General features: G+C 35.6%; 1 long non-coding RNA gene across 1 annotated transcript; it reads right to left on the bottom strand.

Annotated features, from left to right (window-relative positions):
• Positions 1-770: 770 nt before the first annotated feature.
• LOC134801765 (uncharacterized) lies at positions 771-11976 on the bottom strand. Its single transcript, XR_010145716.1, has 3 exons — positions 11936-11976; positions 7447-7476; positions 771-819 (listed from the first exon to the last, which is right to left on the bottom strand). It is a non-coding gene; the product is annotated as an uncharacterized LOC134801765 (long non-coding RNA).
• Between the last annotated feature and the right edge of the window lie 9632 nt (positions 11977-21608).

Raw genomic sequence — 21608 nt, 5'->3', positions numbered from 1 at the left:
AGGACCGGGATCAGTGGCGAGCAGTCGTGTTGGAGGCCAAGACACACTTTGGGTCGCTGCGCCAGAGGAGTAAGTGAGTAAGTAAGTAAAGCTTTTATTTTATACGTACACGTAGCTGCAATAAATATACATTGCTTATTATATATAATTATGTCTGTTGTACCTAAATTATAGGTCTACTTTTCCAATGTTTTAAATATAATATCATCAATAATAATTGATCGTTCTAATTGAGCCAGTAGGTAAGGATATAAAATAGCAACAGTAATGTTGTCATCTCTATAGTCTCCATTAAATATTAAATGTCAGACGTTTGTGCTAACAAACTGCCTATTTTTTCACATTAAATTTATTTATTTAGTTATCTAATATTTATTGCAGACAACATTCATCCATATACATATAACATTTATAGTAAGATTTAAAAAAAAACCTAAAATTATAATCGATTAAATGTAGACATTAAAATATACTTGATTGAGCATATTATTGATTAAATATAGATGAAAATAAGTAAAAATTAAGATTTGATACTATATCCCTAGGGATATAACTCACTCCTACCCACAATTATTTTACTAAACTTAATCCAGTAATATAACTATATCACTAAACTAAAGACGTATTATAGTTATATTCCTAGTGAGATAGTAATGAATCGCTTTCGTATAACTATGTTACGACATATAATTATATCCCTAGGGTTATAACTATATAACGGATTAATCTATCGTACTGCGACATATATATGTATAAATTATGATCGACTAAGTAGGTAACTACCTGTTTTTTAGTTTTGGCGAAAAGTTTTTTGGCCGACTGAAAAACAAAACAAAAATTAAAAGTTAAATAAATGAAGTTCAATAGCGTTGTTATTTTAAAATTTTAATCAGCATTTCTGATTAAGTGTTCTATTCTAAACAGTACCCGTACCATGACAGTGACAAAACTGACATAATACGCATAATAATCGAACTAATATGCGTGTACGAGCGAGATGCATAGAAAGTAAGTTACGTTCTCGATAGCGTTTATATCCGTGCCAAACTGTACGGTTACCATCAGTTTGTCACTGACATAAACGCCGTCGAGAACGTAATTTACTTTCTATACATCTCGCTCGCACTCGCATATTAGTGCAAACGGGATGTATAGAAAGTAAATTACGTTCTCGACGGCGTATGTCAGTGACAAACTGATGGTAACCGTACTGGTGGTAGCCACACTGTTCTGGGCGAGCAAAATTAGTTCATTTGGAAAATGGAAACACTTGCTCAAATGGTAAATGGTAAGAGCAAATATTTTCTCAAAACAAAATGTTTGCTCAGAGCACTAAAGTGAAAACGTGGCTTTAGAAATCAAGTAGCCTTACCATGACTGCCTTATCAGTGTCCTATGTCCTAACTGACATATTCGCTAACGACTGCGTAAGTTACATTCTATACATCTCGCTCGCACTAATATGCGAGTACGAGCAAGAAGCACAGAAAGTAAGCAAAGAAAATTTAGACTAGAGGCATATTGTCAAAGTAAATTATGTAGTCAGTACACTCAGTACATTTACTGCACTCTTTCGACACCAACTAATGCCATTTAACTTTGACCCTTATTTTTTCATTGATATGTGTTAAATTTGTTAAATATCAAAAAGTATCGCCATCTACTCGAGGATAGGTCAAAATGTAGGTACTTAACCCTCTACTAACTAAACTACTTTGATAAAACTTGACTAGAGTTGTAAATTTGGCCATATATTTATGATCGTCTAGTGAAATTAATACGTTGTGAACCTTAAGAGCGCTCTTACAAGAAAAGTCGAAATAATGCAAAATTGATGATACTAGTCGACGAAATTCAGGACTTTGCGCTCATTATTAGAAACAATGAGTACTTGTTCCAGTAAAAGCGTCTTCTTATCTTTATAAATATCGTTGTAAATATTAGAAAAAGGACTTATTAAATTAGTAATGATTTTTTTTCTGATGGTCGTTTCCGAAAAACCCCGTGAAGCACTGAATGGCGAGCTCTTATTTGGAAATGTTGAGAATTTTACTCTGCTAAACCTGGCTATTTTGTATTACTAATACCCTGTACTTTAGGCATATCAAACTATATTTTTCCTACATACCTTTGAGAAAGAGAAAATCAAAATAAAACGAACTCGATTTTCTCTCCGAAACAAGTGTCAATTCCTACGAAAATCTACTTAATATCGAAGTCATTTTCATACTCAAGCAATCTGCAACGTTTGCTTATACTGTTGGTATACATTAGTGTTTATGAAATTCTACTATAATTTTTTGGCAATTTTTTGAAAACTACTCTATATTACCGATGACGCGCGCTGCGCCAGCTCAGTGCCGCGGCAGAGCTTGTAGAGGCAGGACGTGTGTCGGTCGGCTCCGCACATTTTCAACGGCGACGACGAGGTTTTTTATCATTGTGTGCGGCGGGCGCCGTGTAAAACGCTATACTGTGTGCGTGTAAACCGCAACGAGAGACTTTGATCCTAGCACTGTTTTTATAGTATTATAATTTATAATGGTACAGTTTAATAAACTACCGGACAGGATTAAAAATATTTGAAACGACCTGACATTCTATATGTATTTATTTGACTCAAGATAGTACTCAGGGTCTGATGATGGAGCCGGAAGGTGGTCACCGGTACCAATCAACCATGCAACTAAACCACTTCGTGTTTAGGCTCGTTTTATTCATCTCAACAAGATCTTTGACACAAGATAGTACTCAGGGTCTGATGATGGAGCCGGAAGGTGGTCACCGGTACCAATCAACCATGCAACTAAACCACTTCGTGTTTGGGCTCGTTTGATTCGGCTCAACAAGATCTTTGACTTAAGATAGTACTCAGGGTCTGATGATGGAGCCGGAAGGTGGTCACCAGTACCAATCAACAATGCAACTAAACCACTTCGTGTTTAGGCTCGTTTTATTCGTCTCAACAAGATCTTTGACTTAAGATAGTACTCAGGGTCTGATGATGGAGCCGGAAGGTGGTCACCAGTACCAATCAACAATGCAACTAAACCACTTCGTGTTTAGGCTCGTTTTATTCGTCTCAACAAGATCTTTGACTTAAGATAGTACTCAGGGTCTGATGATGGAGCTGGAAGGTGGTCACCGGTACCAATCAACAATGCAACTAAACCACTTCGTGTTTGGGCTCGTTTGATTCGTCTCAACAAGATCTTTGGCACAAGATAATACTCAGGGTCTGGTGATGGAGCCGGAAGGTGGTCACCGGTACCAATTAACCATGCAACTAAACCACTTCGTGTTTAGGCTCGTTTGATTCGTCTCAACAAGATCTTTGACACAAGATAGTACTCAGGGTCTGATGATGGAGCCGGCAGGTGGTCACCGGTACCAATCAACCATGCCACTAAACCACTTCGTGTTTAGGCTCGTTTTATTCGTTTCTATAAGATCTTTGACACAAGATAGTACTCAGGGTCTGATGTTGGAGCCGGAAGGTGGTCACCGGTACTAATCAACCATGCAACTAAACCACTTCGTGTTTAGGCTTGTTTGATTCGTCTCAACAAGACCTTGGACACAAGATAGTACTCAGGGTCTGATGATGGAGCTGGACTGTGGCCACGGGTACCAGTCTACCATGTAACTGAACCACTTCGTGTTTGGGCTCGTTTAATTTGTCGCAACAACATCTTTGACACAAGGTAGTACTGAGGGTATGATGATGGATCCGGAAGGTGGTCACCGGTACCAATCAACCATGCAACTACACCACTTCGTGTTTGGCTTCGTTCGATTCGTCGCAACAAGATCTTTGACACAAGTTAGTACTCAGGGTCTGGTGATGGAGCTGGACTGTGGCCACGGGTACCAGTCTACCATGTAACTGAACCACTTCGTGTTTGGGCTCGTTTGATTCGTCGCAATAAGATGTTTGACACAAGATACTACTCAGGGTCTGATGATGGAGCTGATGATGATAGACAGGTACCCGTCGCCACCTTCGCGCTCCATCATCAGACCCTGAGTACTACCTTGTGTCAAAGATCTTGTTGAGATGAATAAAACGTGCCTAAACACGAAGTGGTTTAGTGGCATGGTTGATCGGTACCGGTGACCACCTGCCGGCTCCATCATCAGACCCTGAGTACTATCTTGTGTCAAAGATCTTGTTGAGACGAATCAAACGAGCCTAAACACGAAGTGGTTTAGTTGCATGGTTGATTGGTACCGGTGACCACCTTCCGGCTCCATCATCAGACCCTGAGTATTATCTTGTGCCAAAGATCTTGTTGAGACGAATCAAACGAGCCCAAACACGAAGTTGTTTAGTTACATGATAGACTGGTACCCGTGGCCACCTTCCAGCTCCATCATCAGACCCTGTGTATCTTCAGTGTCAAAGATCTTGTTGAGACGAATCAAACGAGCCTAATCATGTTACTACATGGTTGATTGGTATCCGTGACCACCTTAATCATCATCAGATCCTCAGTACCAGTTCGTTTTTAAACCCTCGTTGATACAAACTTTACAACCTACCAAATGCAATGACGAAACATGTAAATAAGCGAGTAGGTACCTATAATTTCTTTCGAGTAATATACCTTCATAAGTACGAGTATGGGGCTATTCATAAATTACGTCGTTTCAAATGGGAGGAGTGGGGGGGGGGGGGGGTCTGGACATCGGATGATGGTAACATGACGTAGGAGGAAACAGATTCATCCTAAGCTTGATTTTTGGATGATTTGAGGGGGGGGGGGGGGGGGTCAAAAATCGTCAAAAATAGATGACGTAATTTATGAACAGCCCCTATGTACATTTGCACTGCATTTAGTATTTTCGTACTTACCAAATAACAGTTTTAGAACTTTAAAAGTTAAGTACAGTTAGTGTTGTTATGGTTGATTTCAATATGCTTCGCGAAGGATCAAGAATGTTTAATCCATCATTGTAGTGCGAGTGTGGTAGAAGGGATCGGCATACTGAGCTCGCACGGCCTGCCGCAGCGCGTAAAATACCTAAACTCGCTCAACGCCGAAATGTAATAGCGCTCTTAATACCAATCGTCTTTTATGTTGTTACAACTTTTCCTAGGGTCCTATAATAATAATATTTGTATAAAGAAAACAAGACACTTTAGTTACAGACTTTTACTTAAAAAGAAAATTTTATTAACCCGGGAGCCTTAAGGGCCTTGACTACAGGTATAATAGATATTTATAACTTAAGATTAACTAATAGCTCTTAATTATTGAACATAAGCACCACCAGACTAAGAAGAAAGCAAACGTGGGTTTAGCGGTTACCTACATAGTCTGTTCGAGATCCTGAATACAGTGGAAAATAAAGATACTACTCTTAAAAATACGTGTGATACCTCATTAGATTCGTCATGATGTCTAGAAAAATGTATTCGAAGCGTGTATTAGCACACAAAAAATATCAAAAGTTATACTTAAACAAAAAAAGGGGGGAAAAAGTAGTTATTTTTTATTTCCCCAATATCTCAAAAAGTATTAATATTTATATTATAAAAGAGATATATTTATAATAATTACCAAAATTAATATTATAAAAGAGGAGGATATTTCCAATCAAACATTCCATACTTGCAGAACTGTATCTCCATTATTTATACTTTTTATTTAACGCTGAACACATCCCTCCGCGCCTCATTTTCGAGAAACGCGCGCGGCGTGAAAAAACGATTACGTAACATTAAACATAATTTTAAAGGTATTAAATATTCATTGAAAAATTTATAAAAAATATGGTGTATTTAAAACATGTCAACACATGTAATACTTGTAGAAATTTATCTTAATGTTATTTTTTCAACAAGTTAGGCAATTGTTAATGAACAAAATTTTCTCGAAATTCCTTCTTTATTGAAAACGAAAAAAAATGTATACATATTGTAAAATTTTCTCGCTTTCTAGAACCCTTTTCATATACATGCTTAATAAGATCACATTTTAAAAGTTTTCATAAAGTTAATACTTTGCTTAAAATAAGTTTTAGAATAACATAGAAAATTGACGAAAAACGAAAAATCAAGGTAAAATTGTAAAATACCGGGTGTGGCCTGTAACACGAGCAAAGAATTAAAACATAGATTGTACTCATCAAACGGTGACACTTTTGTTCAACAACTTTTAAAAATTATGAAGTATTTAGACTCCCTATTTTTCATATAAAATAAATATTATCTTCAATGGACGCCATCGCCACGCCATATCATTGTGATTGACGTTGCCTGTCACGCCTTAAACATAACAAAATTCGCAATACATTGCGTCTTATAATAAACTTTAAAGTGTATTAAAAATCAAACCACAAGTTATTTTTAAAAGTCGCTGAACAAATGTTGGTCAGTATGAGGAGTACAGCCTACAGTTTAATTTTTTGCTCATGTTACAGGCCACACCCGGTATAAAACAATATTATAATAACCAAACTTTTAATTTTTCGGAACTTTTATAACGTGATCTTATTAAACATGTATAATATATGAGAAGGGTTCTAGAAAGCGACAACATTTTACAATAGTAGTTTCGTTTTCAATAAAGAAGGAACTTTGAGAAAATTTTGCTAATTAACAATTGCCTAACTTGTTGAAAAAACAATTTTAAGATAAATTTCTACAAGTATTACATTTGTTGACATGTTTTAAATACAAGATATTTTTTTTTAAATTTTTGAATGAATATTGAACACCTTTCATTATAATTATTTAATGTTACGTAATCGCTTTTTCACGCCGCGCGCGTTTCCCGAAAATGAGGCGCGGAGGGCTGTGTTCAGCGTCTTTTCCACCTTTTGATATTTTTTGTGTGCTAATAATGGGTTTCTATTGTTTCCCAAATAGTTTTAAGTCATAATGTATTGTTTGTCCGAATTTTCGTTAGTCATAATTGGTTTTTCTCAGAAACGCGTAACTTTTCAGGACTGCCATAAAACAAACCTAACCTAACCTAACCTATCTATATTAGAATAACCTTACGAAAATCCCGAAAAGTTAACGGTATCAGTTTTATGACTAACGATAATATGACAAACAATACATTATGACTTAAAACTTTATGGGAAACAAAGGGACCCCGCTAATAATACATGCTTCGAATACATTTTTCTAGACATCATGACGAAATACATTTTTCTAGACATCATGACGAATCTAATAAGGTATCACACGTATTTTAGGAGCAGTGTCTCTATTTTCACCGTTTTCAGGATCTCGAACAGACTAACACTTATGGTTGAACACTCTGCGTACGTTATCTTACTAGTAATCGTTTAATTGAATTGGGCGCCGTAGAAGTAAGTACTATAGATTGAATGGATCTGACCTTTATGAGGAGCTTAGAGAACGAGATCACGAATGCCTCCGCCTCGAATTAAATACTGAAACGATTTCAAATCGCGTGCTTCAATACGTACCAGTGCAAGGTTTTTTGCTTCTCGCATAGTCTAGAAATAGAAGTGCAAGTCACTAACAGTGTCAATAGTGTCATATATGCTAACGTCTACGTAATTTACTTTCTATATACATCTCGCTAGCTCTAATATGCGAGTACGAGCGAGACGCTTAGAAAGTAAGTTACGTTCTCGTGGTGGTGGTGGTGGTAGCCACACTCGTAATACCATTGTGAAGTAACACTAATGGGGGTTTGATTGGGTAATAATAAAGAGTTGAATGTTGCGTAGTCACAGTTATTAATCGAAAGTCTACAGCATCTGCTGAAGATAAGTATCTTCTCGTCATCTGTAAGAATTCTGCATTACTGTTGATGTAGTTTTTACCACCGCTGTGTCAGTCAATTTTCATGATAAAATGAGTAACGTTCCCGCCGCATTTGCACGATTTTCATTCCATTACTCATTTTATTATAGACCGCGAACCAGTGAACGGAAATAAAACATGGAAGCATTCTGTCCGCTCGATTATAGCCCCACGTCAACTAGGTACCCTAAGGTGGGCGGTACTTACAATCTACCCAATTGGCCACCAAGATCCAGCCGACGCTTGACGCCCTTCCTGACTGGCTCTCCAAATGGAGGCTATCAGTCAATGTGGGCAAGACGCAAGCGCTCATCACAGGGGCAGCCATCGTCCTGCCCCCACCCCCCTCTCTTCTAGGCCAGCAGCTCACATGGTCACCAACAGTGAAATACCTGGGGGTGACCATAGACAGGAAGCTCAACATGCGGAAACACGTCGCAGAGACGATCATACGAGCGAAAACCGCTCGTATGAACCTCTGCCCGGTTTTCCGCAGCAAGCTCCCTGTACGGACCAAACTCGGTCTGTACAAAGCTTACGTCCGATCGCGGCTAACTTACGCTTCACCAGCCTGGTATGCTTTCTGTTGCAGGTCCATCAAGACGAACATGAGACGTCAGGAGACCCTCTCACTACGGAACATCGTCGCAGCAACGCGGTACGTCAGCAACGCAGCCATCGCCGAGCATCTGAAGTGGAGCAGCCTAGAAGACTTCATCGAGCGTCTCGCGCGGGTCATGTATGACCGCGCGGACAACTCCAGCTACGATCACCTGCGCGGGATTGCGCCTCACTACACGCGCCCGCCGGACCAATACGGGGCTCGGCATCTCCCCCGAGCCCTCCTACACACCACAGAAGAAGAAGACGAAGAAGAAGACACGCACACACCACACCGGATGCCGCCTACATAGGCACGACGCACACGCCAGCCTAAGCTGTCGGTCGCCTTCTCTGCGGCCCCGAAACCTGGCCCCGCTCAAACGGTATCACCAGGCTAGGGGTCGCGGGGTTGGATAACGGCCGGCGGCGAAAAAACTGGCCCACACTGGACACACAGCCGTCCCCAAAAAGACGTGCGATCGACCGCCCCACAAGGTGGGGCGCGACCGGATACAGCCTCCGCAGCCGGAAGGCGGAAGAGGCCACTCGCACCCCTTCAAAAGGGTGCCGAATGACAACACATCATCATCATCATCAATTGGCCACCTCAGTTCGACCGAGATGACAGTCAGTGACGGATGGCTCAATTGGTTTACAAAAACAACGTAATTATAATAATTTAAAAAAGGCTTTCATTTACCATTTCATTTTGTATTACTATTTTGCTCATACCAAGGACACAGCGTCACTTTTGATGTGTAAGTAAACAGATAACTTCAGTAATATTTGGAATAAATATGACGACATTTTTCCAATACTACCTACCGTAGCACGGTAAGCTAAAACGTAACAACTGCATACGACTTTCATAACAACATACGATTTATTAAATTACGATTTTTGATTTAGGTATTTTATATTATGTTGTAATAAATTCCTTTTTATAGATTTGTTATTCCTTTTTTTTTTTCACGGGATGGAGCTATAAAAACTGTCTAGTTAGTAGTTCGTATTTACATTTTACATTATATTAAATTTCGTATTTACACTTTACATTATAGTATTTGTTATACTTTCCATTCAGATTCCCACAAGATGCTATTCGCAGAGAACTATGGAAAAAAGCTGTCAAATTTGAGACATGAAATTGATTCGATGCCTGGCAAGATATTTAGAATATGTCCCATTCAAAGAAATAACCCGTGAGATAAATTAACATTCATAACATATATTAGAGATATAAGAAATTTGCAAACAAGACTAATTAAATTCCTAGTTAGTAAAAAAGTTAAGCTAGAATGTCAAAATGATTATGATAAACTATTTCCCTTATGTAAAATTTTACCCGTAGATAAGAAAGTCACATACCTCATAGGTTTAGAGTATTATTATAGTGAAAATTACAAATTATTAATTACCAATAAATATAATACTAGGAGTGTAAGAGAGAAAAAGCTATTATGGCAAAAGAAGCTCAAAGTACCTGGTACCAAAAATATTAAATAAAATTAGCTTACTGAGACAAAGTCCTAAATTAAGTAAATGCATGTTAAAAACTAGATTAACAGAATATCTTCTCAATATAAAATGAAAAAAATAATGTAAACAAACCAATTTATACACTTAAATATTTTGTTAAAATCTATTTATTTTTAAAGTACTTATATGTTAATTATTAATATTTCAGTGAAAATCTGCGTAAAAATTTCAGATTATATGTCAAATGCTGACAAATACTGACATATTTGTTTACATTATTTGCCATTTCTATGAAGCAATAGTTTGTATTTTGTATATTATATACATACATGTGTGGCCTACGTTAAATATATAATTAGTTAAATAGGTTAAGTGTATAAAAACTAAGCGCATCTCGCCATCAAACGTAACAGTTTGGCGAGAATATAAATGTTTAGTACGTAAGTTGTAAATTTAAATATATATATTAAAAAAAAAACCATACCCGGTCGCTTACATGTAGATATGTTTTTTCGGTCACTCTTTCAATGAATTAGTTTAACAAATACACACATTAACTGAAAAAAAATGATCGTTTGAATCCACCCTCTACTGTGACATATATATATGTAAAATATTATATCCCTGTATGGCTAAAACTTTATGACAAATCTTTCTTCCGTGCATTTTCATTTGCAGTTGCCCAGAAATCTTTCCACCGTCTTGCATTTACACAGCGCACACAGAGATGGTGACCATTTACTATAACATCTATCTATCTAGACATATTATAGCGGAATATGTCTACACAACAATGAATACTTACTTATGTTGGGTTAGTCTGTGATTTCATAACAACATTTTAACTAGTTATCTTTTAATCTGCACGGAATTAGTATGTGGATTATTTGACTGGTTCTTCAATGTAAGGCATAAACCTATCCCTGTCCAGGTCATATTTTAATCAAATATGAACCGCCAACTCTCAGCGGCCAGTACGTATAGCAAGAAGGTTATTAGCGAATTAATGGCGCTGATTGGTAGTTATTGACATTATATGCATCTCATCTTCACTTAGCGGTGTACATTAGTGTAATAGTGTAGGCGTAATTGTGTGTGTGCTAATTGTCCCAAGAATTTGAACGGTAATGTTCTCAAACGCGGCGTCCATGTTTTATTTCCGTTCACTGCCGCGAACAGATTTCCATGACCAATAATGAAATAATAAATGAAACTTTGCTCATAGCATTCCATCAGACGTTTTCATAAACACCTTATGGACTTTTTTTCAATTAACGCATACTTTGCGGACATAAAATAGTAAGGCTCGTATTTTTTTACATGTTCATACCACCAGCTGATGGTCTTTCCACTGCGATACAACCGGCTGACGGTTTTTTTAATTCAGAATAGCATCTAAAGTATTATCTGACAAATTATCAATCGGGAGGGATGACAAAAAGAAATTACATACGGGAAGAAGACTAAACAATATTCTTTTCACCTCAGCAGCTCGAACAAGGGTACTTTGCTTCTTAAAAACAGTGAGCAAAATGCGATTTTGCTCACTGAGTCATTTTGTCTCACTCAGTGAGCAAAATCGCATTTTGCTCACTGAGTGTGTCTTAGTCAGTGAGCAAAATGCGATTTTGCTCACTGAGTGAGATAAAATGACATTCTAGTACCATAGTCAAATGTCATTTCAACATGCGGGGTCTAATACAAGTTCGATATACTTGGGTTCTATTATCTCTGTCCCTCTAGGTATGTTCTCATTGCTTAGGGTGAAAAATTTTGTGTACTACACGAGATCAAAGTTATTTACATCTCGTGCGCTTTTGAATCCCTTACTACGCTCAAGATTCTAAATTAGATTCACTCGCTACGCTCGTGAATCTATTATAGAATCTTTCGCTTGCACGGGACTCAAAATAAGCACTCGAAGAAATATCAAACTTTGATCTCTTGTTGTACAAATAACTATTGGGCACTTTCCGAAAGCATCGATCAAAGATCTATGTAACTCCGTCTATTACTCTATTCTCTTTGCATCGACTTATTTCAATATACCTTTACCTACATTACCTTTGTGTTTTTCGATCTTGTCAAAAGTTCTGGTTTGCGCTGTAAAGTGAAACAACGTTCAAAATGAATTTATTTTACAATAAATGTATAATATCTACCGTAAAACGGGGTGAGTAGGTTTCGCGGGGAGAGGTGGGTTATGAATGGGGAGAGAAGGTTTGAGAGGGGGGTGAGAAGGGATTTTAAGGCTACTGCTATAAAAATAGTGTATTCCAATTTTAAATGGAGCTATAGTAATACGCATAATAAAAAAAAATCGATCCAACAATCTTCCAAAATCACCTTTGTATGAAAACCCCTCTCACCCCAAATACGAGGCACTACCGGGTGAGGTGGGTTTTCCTCATTATCGTCAAAGTTATGAAATGGTTACCCAAAATAAAATACAAACGTCCGGAACACTTATTATATACACCATTCAGTTTTCATATGTAAAAATAAATGGTTATCGAGGTTTGAATTTCAGTTTTGACCCTACTCACCCCATTTTACGGTACTTATGTTTACCATGACAACTTATTTAAATTAATATGATTCGAGTTGCATAAGTTCTTAGTTCATGCACGTATTCAGTAACTACAGTAAGCAACTAGCGTACATACAGTACATTACGATACAAGTGCGAAAAGTAGGAAATTCGTAACGAGTGGCGATAAATTGAAACACGACCGAGGCACCATAATAATATGTACCGTAAATGACTATTACAGTAGGTACATATGGTGCTAACTACTTTACCGCCCTAGGGCGGGATTAAGGACAATACGTGCCTAAAAGTAAAAAAATTAAAGGACCATAATGTACTGTACAACGTTGTACAATATACGTGCGAAAAGGTACCCCGTATCTCGTGTTGATTTAAAGTAGTCCCTCCGGACGTGTTTCAATTTATCGCCACTCCACCTTTTCGCACGTGTATCATACAGGGTTTTGGCATTTGTATCAATTATAGCAGAATACCTAAACCACCTAGAGATCTGTTTAAGTTAACATCCGACGCAATCCAGTGGATCCGATCCCTAAATGTGGACTTATAATTATAGTTATGTAGCTATTTATTGTAAAAATGTTTATGTGTATACGCCATACGATAAAATAAAATACCTACCGCCAACTGTAAAATGGAATATATCAAATTTAATGAGATGAATTTAAGACATGGAATTTTTTACTAGTGGTATCCTAGTAACTCACAGGCCTATTCGGATTTCGAGATAATCACAAGATCTTGAGACGATTTAGAGATCAACTAGATCTATATTAGATATCGACTAGATGTGACTTGGATATCTAAGTCATAACTTGTCGAAATCGTTCAAGAGGACCTCCAGAATCGCGGAAACGTCAAATTTGACATATCTATCTTACAAATATCTTTAAATTATCTGTATAGTAACTTGTTGAAGTCTAGTAGAAATCTAATTCGTTTTCCGAATCGAGCCGTCAACTTCTTGAGGCGCAATATACAAGGTGATTTTGTTATCTGTGACCAAACTCTGAGGGGTGAATAATAAGGTGAATAATACTGAATAACTTTTACTATGAGGCCAACTTCGAAATCGCGAAAAAAAAACTGCTGTATAGAAAACATCGACTCTGGATTCACCGAAATGTATGAGACAGCAGATTTCTTTTTTCGTGATTTCGAAGTTGGCCCCATAGTAAAAGTTGTTCAGTATGACTATGACCTAAATAGGTACATATTCACCTCTCAGAGTTTGATCGTAGATAACAAAATTAACCTGTAGTAATAATTAATGACCTTGAATGACAGTACACTCATCACTTACTTACGCATTTCTTTTTGTAGATTCTCTAACCTTTTGTACGCCATCTGTCACCCAAGAACGTCATTAACACGCCAATATCTCTGGCTTTAGCTAGCAAATATAAACCATACTTACTGGAAATGCTGCAGGTTACTTTGACAACATACTTTATATGCGTTCTTGGCGTCACGGCATACTTTATATGCGTTCTTGGCGTCACGGGCAGAAGTTCTTACGACGCCTGGGTTCTTGGCGTTCAAAAGGTTAAAGTAGCTTAATAGGTAGCTGCTTTCAACTCAATGCAATGTTAGAGCTATTAATAGTAAAATATTGTTAACCAAGGACTGAAATGATGTCTTTCACCCGAGTTAAACCCTACTTTTTATTTCGAAGATAAAAATATAGGTACATGTGTTTTTTTTAATAACATGACTAATAAGTATAATTTTTTTATAGCATTTCTTTGGGGGTACTTTCAATTAACCATTTAGGCAAAAGTATCGTTATTTGTAGGATCGTAAGATAATATCAGAATGGAAATTGTACATATAACAAGTCCATTTTAAACCAAATTTCAGTTGATTATCGTAAAAAAATTAAAAAAGTCGTACTTGGATACTAAAATGCTCTAGTACAGAAACGTATCACTTTTTGCACATATTTAAAAACAACAGTGACCCTCTTTTAGAAAATCATTGAAAAGTACTACCTACATATTTTGTTAATATATAACTTACTCTTTCGAGTTGCTCCTCACATTCCTCAAGTAATGTTGCAAGTGGTATGTGACTTCCAATGTTTTTTCCAGTCTACACAGACAAAAATATTTAGGTATAATATATAATACGAGTAGAATCACAGAATGAGCACAGATCCTCCTCTCATTCGCGAGAGGGCTTGGGTTATAATCCCCACGCGGGCCCAATGCTGGTTGGGGACTACACATGTATGTATGCAGGTTTCCTCGGGATGTTTTCCGTCACCGAGAAGCTAAAAAATATTTGAATAGTTATAGTTAAAATGTAACTAAGGCCAAACAACAAGATACAGTATGTAATCCATCCGACCGTTTCTACTTAAGTTATTATGATTTGATATATTTCATAATATAACAAATTACGCTGTCATCACGCATTATGATCATCAATATTTTATATAACAACAATATAATTCGCTTAATATACAATAAGAATGACCATTGGAAAGGAATACAAAATAATATGATGATTATGTCCTCCCAGACGTCTCATAAACTTATTTTATTATTTATATCGGTTGCTATACGTATCTTATTTAAGATCGTAAAGTTTTTTTTATAAAAAGGAACAAAAACCAAAATTAAAAATAACATTACAACGCATAACATTACATACATAACATTTTATTTTATTTTATTTAAAAGGTCTGGAAACAGCGGTTAAAATGATACAGTGTTAGATATAGGTACATTTGATAGGTGTCTTAAGTTGATTGCACAGCTAATTATAGGCAAACACCACTCGTGTAAACTTAAAGTTAAAGTTAAATAGGAAACGGAAATACGTTGTAATTATACGGTTTAACTGAGGTGATGGATGGAATGGAGGTGATGGAATGCTTGGCTGGGTGGAGCTGATTTCTTATAATATAAGTCAAGTGTGTAAATTAGGTTTTAGTCCAAGAATTCAGCTAGCCTCTACCAGAAAATCACCAAGCAAGTTCCTTGCTAACTTATGTGATGAGTGGTAAGTACTTAAATGATCTTACATGTAATTCAATTATATTAATATTAGTATAGTACAGGAATGAAGAGGAAGAATGCAGAAAAACAAATGGCACAATAATATATAGTGACTCAGTCTTGGGTGTTAGTCCGGAATCTAGTTACTGAAAGAGCCGAAGTAAACATTGCCACATTTTTCATTTAGCAATCTAATTAGGCGGGGAGTAAGGGAGTTTTTAGCGAAAATAGTTTTACGAAAAGAAGGGTTTAGGGGCTTTATTGGAGTGCGTGGATATCTATGCGGAGCTATGAAATGAATTTTCTCTAATATTTGGGGGGCAATCCTTTATATCAATTCTTTGAACAATTACAATTTTAAAACTTTATCATGAACACGATGACTTGATATATCAACACGGTGTATATTATGTCACATTTAACATTTGTCTAAATTTAAAGAATTTAACATGACCTAATGATTTAGTCAGGATATCCGCTACATTATCTTCAGAATTCACTTTTAAAATATCTATAACACCATTTTTAAAATTCTCATGTAGGTACATAATGATAATGCACTTCAATGTGTTTTGAGTTTTACGTAAAATTACCGTACTTGGCGATAATCATCGCACCTGAATTATCTTCATATATATTGACTGGATCATTCAACGTTAAAAACACATCATTAAGCACACTTCGTAAAAGAATGATCTCAGTTACGGCTTCGGATAACGCTATATATTCGGCAAATGTTGAAGACTTAGTTACACTGCTTTGTTTATTTGACTTCCAATACACAGCGTTTCCGAATAACCTTATTACAAATCCTGTGGTAGATTTCTATCTAAAACATCTCCGGCCCAATCGGCATCTACGTAACAATCCATAATATTAGCCTTCAAGTTTTGGCAGTACGTGAGCGTAATTACTTCCTCATTACAAACTAATTTATTTGGTCTAATATACGGGCCCGACACTATCCATGAGTAATGACATAACTTGTCATGACATTCCAGCGTTTGGTCCAGTCCTTTCATGACATTCTTAAATATCCCCGGATGGATTTCGAAATCCGGCGAAAACTTATGGTTCGGTCTTTATAAAAAAAACTAGTAGATTGTACGAGTTGCAACTTTTTAATATGTTTTTAAGAACCATTATCTTAATGTTCCTTCAATTACCATCTCCAATAACCTAATAGTTTTTTTTATATAAAATGTTTCATGTGTCTAAAATCATCACCGTCTACCGGCAAAATCTAAACCTTTTTGTTTGCAGTGAAAATTATAGCATACCTATCGTACGACTGCGATTTTTCTTTTAGTTATATCTTTTCCATTTTGTTGTTTAACACATGAAAAAATATGTAATAATTCCTTCACCGAGAAAGTACATTTAAAAATATTTAAAATTTTGTCACGAATATTCGTCAACACCGTCATGGTAATGTCAATGTGAGCTTATCTCCGTGTATAAACAACAAAATACCGCTAAAGGGCCTTGCCCTATTTTTCACTTTAATATAAAATGCAAAAAATGATTTCACTATAAATTCACATCATTGGATCGTGAGAAATATGACGAACAAATTGGTCAAACGTAGTTTTGTCACAACAGAGCATCATCACCGTTATGCTTTGGTTTAAAGAAGTTACGAATGATATATTAGAAATAATGACTGAAATGAATGGCAAACTACATGAAATTTATTGTGTGACATAGACATTAACTACTATTATTCGAATTCTAGAAATAAAAACAAGAAACTCTCAAATCGTAACACCATACCCATCATCACCGGGAAAAAATGACGACTGGTGATGATTTCATGTGTATGGTGATGACGGTTCTCAGAAACTTTTCTAGTTATTTTGCTTTAAAACATTATGAAATTAAGCTGTATGTTTGAAAAACGTTCTCTATGTCTTCTAACACTATATAATGTCTACCTTATAAATGTAGAATAAATGTAGAAAAAGATATAACTATTCCTTTCACACTATAACATTTTGACTAAGTAGGCAACGGTAACTTCAAATATAAGCCACAAATGATTGTATAAATACCATGAATATCCTCAATATACAGCCCTCTATTACTTTACACATCTAGATTCGTGTTAAATTAAACATTAAAAAAAAAATTGTATGGTGAAATTTTTAGTGATGAAATCCACCCCCACACACGCTTGTCAGTATTTTACATCATTACTTAGCCATGGGGAGTTTTAAGTTATTATTTTCCTAACCGTTTGGCTTACTTATCTTGTAGAGTAAGTACGATTTGAAGAACATGAAAACCTAAGTATTCAATCAACGGTTCTAAGCTAATTCTTCTAACCTGTCGTCGTAACCATACTATATTGTCGTACTCATAACTCTATGCCCGATGAGACAGAAAAATGGAGATACAGAGATAGGTAGGTAATTAGAAAATTATTTAGGGTAGTGGCACCAAAGATGACCAAGCCCCAGAAGATGTGAACGTTTGGCTTCAAAATCGAAATAATCAAATAGCATGATTTTACACAGAAAAGATTCTTGACTAATTTTTGTTGTTCAAAATTACAGATTTTATCTTATATTATTAAAATATTTGTGTTTAACAAATAAAAAAAAAACACATCATTTTGATTTTAGTCTGCTTTTATTTGATACCCCACACGTATATGTGCAATTGTCAGAATTGTGTACTGTATAAATTTTGAAAATGGCGCCCGCTAATGAAAAATCGGAGGGGGGGAGGATTGTTTTTTTCTTACTATAGCAATATGGGTACCTACCTACTAAATGAAAGCTAGTGAAAATACCATTTCAAAAATATATGTAAACTGTCGGGTTTTTTTGTTTGTTTTAATAAATTGTAGGGTTTTTGGTATTTAGCATACCTACTTAAATCGTTTTTAAAGTTAAGGGTAGTTTGAAATTGAAGACTGTTATTGGTTGGGTATAAAAAGAAACTACACTCGGCCGACGGGTCTCAGTTGGTTGTTGAGTTGTGCTAGCAAACGGTTGTCATAAGATGAGATTATTGTGAATTGGAATAAGACAAGAAAATAAATGGATAATTATATTCAAGGGTGTTGTTATTTTACACTTCAGAAGTGTGCAGAACGTAAGTACACGCCTACTGTTATTATTTATTGATTTAGTGAGATAACTGATAATAACATGACCCTTATTCTGAGCTTTGAGATAATTAAATATACAAAATTATAATGGATTACGTAAGAAATATGGTACTGGTAACATTTTTATTTAATTTAAATAAGTACCTACATAATTTATTAATAATATTATGATGATTATGATTATAGGCTATCTAATTGCATGTCAGTTAAACTTAGGTTAGTTTGACCCATAAATGACCCTTAAATGGACATAATCATAAGAATATATGCGTCAGTTGGTCGAGAATTCAAAGTAACAAAATCAAGTAGGTACACCTTCTTCCTAATAAATACGTGACGGTAATTACTTCTTTTGCTACTTACCTACCCACTCACATGTGGAAATTAGGCAGAATATGTCAACACGTGGGTCTTGATATGTGTTGGTTATGGAGTGTTAAAGGGTGCCTTAATTTTCATTATTTTTTCACAACGGCGCACAGTTTCCGAGATAAATTGATATTTATGATTTACAACCAGGTCTCGCAAATTAATTGATGATTTTGAGTTTTGATTTTGATCCTTAATGTTAAAATTTGTGGTAATATAAATAGATGGCTACTATGCAAACGGGGCATTAAAGGGGGCTTGAATTTTCAATCCTTTTTTTTGCTACGACGCACCGTTTTTGAGATAAAATTAATGTTTATAATTTGAACTACCATTAAACATAATTTTATGTACTGTAATTCCTTTGAAGTTTATAAGGTATTATGATGTAGTATATAGGTACCTATATGTAACACCGGATACTTTTACGTTTCATGCCGAGTTGTTGGAGAATATGGCTGACGATGACTCATGATGATCAACGGCGCTTGCAAACGTATGTAGCTGGAATTACAGCGGCAGTGAAAAAGGAATCCAGAGCGAAGCAGAGTCCTGTTGTGAAAGTCGGGAGTAACCCCGCTTCGACAGCCTTAGTGAGGGGCACGCGCCACCGGACATCAGGTCATGTACACCTACCTTTACTATATTATGAATGATTTGATATTGTAATATGTGTTGGATACTGTCAATTGATTTAAAAGCTGAGACTTCATCTCATTCATCGAATCTAGCACATATAACATAAGTACAAGAATATTTTGCCAAAAGATAAGTTGAGAGAAAAATAATTTTGATGAACCGATTATTACTGACCGACCTATTACTTGTGTACCAATTATGAGAAAATTTTGCCTAACTATATCAATTTAATATGTATATTATCTTATCTTACGAAATAATAGATACGATCGATGAGTGGTTCTCATCCTAACCATTTGACCGACTTTTGTGATTTCTATTTAAACTGCAAGGAACCTCCACATTTATAATGCCATCTAATTATAAACTGAATTATTTATTGATCGAGTATCGAGTATCGAGTATCGAGTATCGAGTATCGAGTATCGAGTATCGAGTATCGAGTATCGAGTATCGAGTATCGAGTATCGAGTATCGAGTATCGAGTATCGAGTATCGAGTATCGAGTATCGAGTATCGAGTATCGAGTATCGAGTATCGTGTATCGTGTATCGAGTATCGTGTATCGTGTATCGTGTATCGTGTATCGTGTATCGTGTATCGTGTATCGTGTATCGTGTATCGCGTATCGTGTATCGAAGTTATCAATCAAAGAGATGGAATTATTGAATTATCGAGCTATTGAATTTTAGAACTGTGGAATTATTCGACCCTTAGAATTATCGAGTTGATTATTGAATTGAGTAATTGAATTATCGAATTATAAAATTGCTGGATTATTTTAATTATTGAGTTATTGGATTAAAGAGTTATTGGATTGAGTTATTAATGGATTGAGTTATTGGATTGAGTTTTAATGAGTTACGTATTAATGAGTTACGTGTTAATGAGTTACGTGTTAATGAGTTACGTGTTAATGAGTTACGTGTTAATGAGTTACGTGTTAATGAGTTACGTGTTAATGAGTTACGGATTAATGAGTTACGGATTAATGAGTTACGGATTAATGAGTTACGGATTAATGAGTTACGGATTAATGAGTTACGGATTAATGAGTTACGGATTAATGAGTTACGGATTAATGAGTTACGGATTAATGAGTTACGGATTAATGAGTTACCGATTAATGAGTTACCGATTAATGAGTTACCGATTAATGAGTTACCGATTAATGAGTTACCGATTAATGAGTTACCGATTAATGAGTTACCTATTAATGAGTTACCTATTAATGAGTTACCTATTAATGAGTTACCGATTGATGAGTTACGGATTGATGAGTTACGGATTGATGAGTTACGGATTGATGAGTTACGGATTGATGAGTTACGGATTGATGAGTTACGGATTGATGAGTTACGGATTGATGAGTTACGGATTGATGAGTTACGGATTGATGAGTTACGGATTGATGAGTTACGGATTGATGAGTTACGGATCGATGAGTTACGGATCGATGAGTTACGGATCGATGAGTTACGGATCGATGAGTTACGGATCAATGAGTTACGGATCAATGAGTTACGGATTATTTAAATTATCGGGTCATTTAATTAACGGATTATTTGATTTAACGGATTATTTGATTTAACGGATTATTTGAATAACCGGATTATTGAATTAACGAATTATTGAATTAACGAATTATTGAATTAACGAATTATTGAATTAAGGAATTATTGAATTAACGAATTATTGAATTAACGAATTATTGAATTAACGAATTATTGAATTAACGAATTATTGAATCAACGAATTAACGAATTAATGACTTAATGAAGACTTGAATTTACGAATTAATGACTTAAAGAATTATCGAATTACTGAATTATCGAGTTACTGAATTATTGGGTTACTGAATTATTGAGTTGTTGATTTACTGAATCATTGAGTTATTGAATTATTTAGTCATTGAAGAATTATTGAGGTTTTGAATTATTGAATTATTTAGTCATTGAAGAATTATTGAGTTATTGAATTATTGAGTCATTGAATTATTGAGTCATTGAATTATTGAGTCATTGAATTATTGAGTCATTGAATTATTGAGTCATTGAATTA

Source organism: Cydia splendana, chromosome 23 (assembly GCF_910591565.1).
Source record: "Cydia splendana chromosome 23, ilCydSple1.2, whole genome shotgun sequence".
NCBI lineage: Eukaryota > Metazoa > Arthropoda > Insecta > Lepidoptera > Tortricidae > Cydia > Cydia splendana.
The sequence above is the reverse complement of the archived record's forward strand: the minus strand, read 5'-3'. Positions and strand labels throughout refer to the sequence as shown.